This window comes from Spodoptera frugiperda, chromosome 4 (genome assembly GCF_023101765.2).
Source record: "Spodoptera frugiperda isolate SF20-4 chromosome 4, AGI-APGP_CSIRO_Sfru_2.0, whole genome shotgun sequence".
NCBI lineage: Eukaryota > Metazoa > Arthropoda > Insecta > Lepidoptera > Noctuidae > Spodoptera > Spodoptera frugiperda.
This window is the reverse complement of record NC_064215.1, coordinates 4,033,365-4,039,945: the sequence shown is the minus strand read 5'-3', so window position 1 is coordinate 4,039,945 and position 6,581 is coordinate 4,033,365.

Sequence of the window (6,581 nt, the reverse complement as noted above, 5' to 3'; positions counted from 1 at the left end):
TCTTCCCGTGACGTCATTCCCAATGAACGAAGCCAAACTAGCTCCTACATACACTCTGTCACACACAACACTAAAACTGTGTCATAATACATAGTTTAAAAATATTGTTGTATTTTTAAATTTAAATTTTATTCTCCTATTGTTGAACTAGTTTTCGAAAAAAAACAACTCTCTTGTTCGTTGTAATATAAATCATGAAATTTTGTGCGTAGAACGTCAGTTTTGTTAAAAGATTTATTTTATTTTGTTTCTTTGTATAATGTACAGGACGTTTCGAATGTGGACCGGATTTAATTATTAGGTCATTATTTTGAAGAAAAATTGACAAAAAAAAAAGTAAATAGTTATTGTCATAAATAACTGTTGATATTGTGAACATTTTTTATTCATTTGACGCACTCATGCCATGATTGTTCTGAATCAAGAACTTGCAAATCTAATGTCGATATTCAATCAGCATTCAGCCAGTGCATAACTTTTGATTGATAAAATAGGTACTTGACTTCCTTCCTATAAATAATTCTGAAGATTTAGTTCTGCTGAAGTTCCTCTTTCTGCTAAACTCATTTGGGGCCTCACTGCTTGGTCTTTGAGGATATATTTGAGGATATCTATTATTCCCTTATTCGATTATGGCACCGTAATTTTTAGTATTACGAAATACCTAAAACACCATCGATTATTTTTCCTTCTGACGATGTTAAGAGGTAGAAATCAAAATTAGTCCTATAGAGTTTCTTAACAAGATATTTGTCAGCCACACTCTTTATTAATAACGTGTTATTATTGCAAATCACTATAGACCTGGCCATTGTCCCCACAATGGCATTTATGCACCCAAATTACATACGAATCTAATACGTAACACATAATATAAATGACCGAATTAACTTTAATTTTAAAAAACGTTAGCAGTATAATAGTAATATGTTGTTATATTGTCACGTCGCTATACAAAACCATGACAAAATGCAATAAAAACATGCATTACCTTATGCATTCTTCATTCTGATTGCAACAAAAGATATAAAACACCCATTCTTGTTTCATATTCTCTTGTTATGTTCTCTGATGTAACTGCCGATTAATATTAATAAGTTTGGCCTTTAGATGCATCCGACCCGTTGGTACAGAGTTGTGATATCAACTGACCTCATTTGACTTCAATCCCGTTAGCTCGACGGTGTAACTATGGTGCGAAACACAGAGCCATTGTTCATTTCTGTAGCTGCAACAAAGGTTAAGATTCTATCTTTTTTTGTTGTGCATTTTTGTGGAATAAGCGGTGTGTGTAGAATATATTTTGTTACTGCTGCTCTTCTCGGTACAACTAAGTAAATAAGGGAGTTGTAAACTGTTAAAATAATTATATTATCTCATTATCTGTGCTTTTAAGCTGGCCACTTATAAAAGTGGAAACTATTTTATGATCTTCTTTTGTTTTAATGAAATATATTCAGTGTGCTTCTGACTATTTGTTTAATTTACATGTTAAATTATTTCGGCTATACCTATATATTAAAAATATATAACATAAACTTACATTGATCCTGGTCACAGGGAGCCGCTGGATGCTGGTCACTTCCAATCGACCTGTCTGGAAGTCATTGGGGGAGGTCTATGTTCAGCAGAGGACGTCTTATGGCTGATATGATGATGATGATGAGACTTTTGGCAGAGAAAATTCTGATAAACATGGATCTTTTAAACTCTGCAACCTCCAACTTTCCTGTTATACTTATAGATGTTCTATCAAATATTTATATTTTTATTCTGGTAACAGATCTCGCAAACAATGGCATGTAAAAATAAAATAGGTGTATAAATCTCGGCGTAAGCCGTATATAAACATAGAATAAAAACACACCGACCGAATTGAGAACCTCATTGGAAATTGGGACGTCGGTTGAAAATCTGTTTAATTTTTTGGGTACAATATTATTGTAAGGTATATTTAAAAAAAACTGTTTTCTTATCGACATTATTGTGCTAAGAACTCATAACACTGATTATTAAGATTGCGTGAGCTAGAGGTTAAGTGCCAAAATTACATTAAGAAGTAGCAGTAACCCTAATCATCACATACCTACTTAAACAATTGGGAAATGACTGGACAATTAAAAACAAATTAGGTACACTAGTACCTATCTTTATAGGTTATCTGGTATTCTATTTAAGCCTTTAAACGTCGTAATTGCAATAATAATGTTGAAGACTAACGCCCAAATACTGAAATGCTACTCAATTTTAAGTTGTACTTAAATATCGTGTTATCTCTGTCAATTTACTAAGACTTAATAGAGATAGAACTATTCTTGAGAGCGTCTTAAAATTGAGTGTCGTTTGAGTATTTGACCATAAACCTAGCCGACTAGATTTAAGTTCGTAGAACTCTGACATACAAGAACTAGTATTTTTAATATTTATTTTCTTAGTTCTTACAGTCAGGTATGCTCAAAATACTTGTGTGAGTGCTAAACTGGTTTCCTTGCCGTCCTAGTGACGACATTCAAAGATATATTGAAAGACCCTACTCGCTGCAATTTGCTAATTATTAAATATAAGACCTGAGTACCTATAATTGCAGTTATGATGTTAGTTAGTTACTGTTAAACTTGTTACTGTATCGTCGTTGGTCGGGTGGCCGCTATTGCGACTTTCCAGGCAAAGGGTCTAAGGTTCGATTCCCGTGTCGGCTGGGCTTTTTCCGGTTTTTCGAAAATATCTTAGTAGTAGCACGGAATCGGGAATTGGCCCAGTTTCATGGCAATAGGCTTTCCCCCTATTACATGGACCTTATAACATTAATTGTGAAAAGTGGGTTCACATTGTATAGATACGCTACCTATATGCAGTAATGTGCACCTCTGTCTACCTCTTCATAGCATTTTAGCTGAGTACTGGCCTTCTTGGCCGTGTATTCTTTTATTATTATTTTATCAATTATTTATGTTCATTGTTTTTACCCGACTGCGCCAGAAGGAGGGTTATGTTTTTCGAGAGTATGTATGTATGTATGTATGTATTATGTAAGTATTATGTTTATAATTGTTTGGCACGCCCTGCAGCCTAAACGGCTTGATGGATTTTGACTTGAGAGGTGTCGTTAGATTCGTATTTACTGTGAGAGTGACACTGGATATATCAAAATGTTTAAAAAATTAAAATGGCGGATTTTTGGCGCCAAATTCGAATATTGCTCACTCTCTAGCCTAAACGACTCGATGGATTTGGGCTTGAGAGGTGTCGTTTGATTCGCAATTACTGTGAGAGTGACACTGGATATATCAAAATAATAATAAAATCAAAATGGCGGATTTTTGGCGCCAAATTCGAATATTGCTCATAGAGCCTGAACGACTCGATGGATTTCAAATTGATAGGGGTCGTTTGATTCGTATTTACTGTGAAGTGACACTAGATTATCAAAATATAATAAATAATAAAACTAAAAGAATATAAAATAAAAAAAGTAATTTAAAAAACTAAAAAACCCGACTGCTTTACTTGTGTAACATGAAAATGAAAAAACCCGTAAAATAAGAATACAAGAAAAATTTAAGCAGTCGGGACCCATTCTAGAAAGCCAGCCTGTGTGCCCTCATAATATTTAGAATGGGTCCCGACTGCTTAAATTTTTCTTGTATTCTTAGTTGAGTTTTTTCATTTTCATGTTATAGCGACTGCAGTCAAGGAGTCTCGGGTTTTTTAATTGTAATCGGTGTAAATAAACTTTTTTCTTTCTTCTTTTTTCTTCGGGGATAAAAGGCGTGAAGTTGCGACTTTATTTTCTTAACTACTCATTATTTTTATACCTTATTGAGTAGTTGAGTACCTATCCATAGCATTTTCTATCTGACTCCTCTGATGCCCGAATATTGAAATGTTACTCAATAAGTTGTACTTAAATATCGTGCTATCTCTGTCATTTTATAAAGAATTGTAGCGACAGAACTAGTTTTGAGAGCTCTTAACATTGAGTAGCGTTTGCGTACTCCTCTGGGAGTCACATCACACCAAACAAACAACAAACTCAGAGGTCACAGTCACATAGATTATACGAATAGCAGAGCTCTATTATTAGATAAGTAAATGTAATATATTCACAAAACAGACATAACATGTTTACAAATAAATTATGTATGTCAATGACTTAAAATATGCACAGATTATACATAATTGTAAAAACACTTTTGATAACAAAATGTGTTATAATGAGTTACTGATTTTTAATATAAAAATAAGTCGTGTTTTCCTTCCTGACGCTATAACTCCAGAACCCACGAATCTATTTACACGGTTTTGCATTCGTTGGTAAGGTCTCGGGCTCCGTGAGGTTTATAGCAAAGAAAATTCAGGAAAAATTCTAGAGAAAAGCAGGAAAACGGGGAAAATCATTGGTGGCGAAACGGAGTTCACCGGGTTTGCTAGTTATGTATTTATAATTACCATAAAATAAACTTCTTTACTAGTCTAGCTACGGACTACCTAGCGGATTACCGGGGCTCTGGCTCGAAAAGCAGGAGTAGGAATGTCGTGGTTTTTAGTCAGTAAGTCTGACACTCTCTCTCTCGCCTCGCCCAAGGCGGGAGAAACCATTGGATGATTTTCCTCCTCCCCCTCAAAAAAGTCCTACTTATGTATGTTTAATTTGTTGAAATAAATGAAAATAACTAAAGAGAAAAGCTCTATTAGTATCAAGTCACAACGGGACACTTATTCAAGAGCAATATGCACGGACACAGAATGGATGCAGGAGGAAAGGCTATTAGACGTTGATGCACACTAAACCCCTTCCTACAAACGGGTTAACACTTTGAGTATTACTTTTTTTCAGAGTCTGAAACTCACTCTCGCCTCACCCAAAGCGGGAGAAGTCATTTAATGAATTTTGCCCCCTAAAAATATGGTTTACACACTTAACAAAAGGTAAATAACCATTAAATAGAACCGTAGGTACACCACACCATAACCTACGTAAGTATGTACCTATTTACTAGCAATCGTACATGGCCCCCTAACTGCTAACAGTCATTCGCCATTATGGGCATATTAAAACATCGTTAAATCCGGCACATGAGGCTGTCAGCACATAATATAGGCAGGAACTAGGGCACAACGGCTACGCGTGTAATGGCGATAAGAACAAGCCAATACATAGTTTGAATATCAAACAATCAGTAATGTCAAACCTAGTGTAGTGCATTTGTGGAATGATTTGAAACTGAATGTTCAACATAACTATGCTACCTAGGTACGTTTATCAATAGGGTTGATAATGTGGTATTAAAATTAAACATCTGTTTAGTCCGTCAGTTAAATAAGTTTGTTTCAGTTCAATATCACTATGTTTATTACTTAACTGACGAATTGATGAATGGACCTAGTTAGTACCTAGTTATGTTGAATATTATTAGACACGTATTTTTTTATTCTGTCGTACGTATAAGATAGCAATACTTAGATAAAATGAATCAAAGTTTAGGAGTGGATGCAAATATATCATTTCTACGTACCTATAAATCGTACCTAGAAGTGACGTCGGTATTTCAAATCAATATATCTTCAAGAAAATAAAAAATACATGTCTAATATTTTAAAATAAGCTACAAGACGGACATTAAAATAAAAATTAGTCATCTATGCAATTCTAGACAGAGGTAATTTGGAGTAATAAATTATCCAATTAGGTAATGCAAGCTAGTTAATGTAAGTCAGTAGCTCAATGTAAGTTAAATTGAGAATCTCGTACTTTTTTAAGTCAGTTAATAAAGATAAGCTCTCAGTACGATACGACACACAGACACAATTGCAATCACTTAACTTACAAAGAGAAAGTTTCGGTGAAAGTCTAGGTAGCTGTACAAACGCAGGTATAAGTACCTATACCTATACAAACACGTATTGTATTATTCAGATCACGTGCATGTAAGTAAAACAGTTTGTAGTCATTTACAATGGTAATTACAACTTTACAAGTCCTCTCTCTCCAGGGAGTTCCGATAGTATCTACATAGAAAAAGATTATTTACTTACAGTAGATAAAACCTAAAGGCATCTATAGGAACAGTATTTTTAGGGGAGAAAATCTTCCAATAATTTATCCCGCCTTGGGCGAGGTGAGAGGGAGTGTCAGACTCTTACTGACTAATAACCACCCCGTTCCTTCTCCTGCTTTTCGACATAGAGGGTAACCTGCTACAAAGCTGCCTGGAAACAGAGCTACGACGATTTCGATAGTCGAATTTCGAGTGGTCGTAAGCGCGGCTGTCGAGCTACGGGGTCTCGGTTTTGATTCCCTGGTTGAGATTTGGGTGATAGGATAGAAATAATAGGGGTTTTTTCAGACCAATTAGATTAGAATGTTAGTAACAATTTTATACTAAGATACATTTTAGAAGCAATAATTTTACTAACTATCATAACTTCTAACAAACAAAAACAGTTAGAACTAGATAGTCAACGGAAATCGTTTTTGCCTACTGCATGTCTATCCAACTTCCTTCACCCACGATTGATCGAGTGCTAACCGTTTCAATAAACATCGACATGAATACTACGCTTGCTTCCTCCATGATATA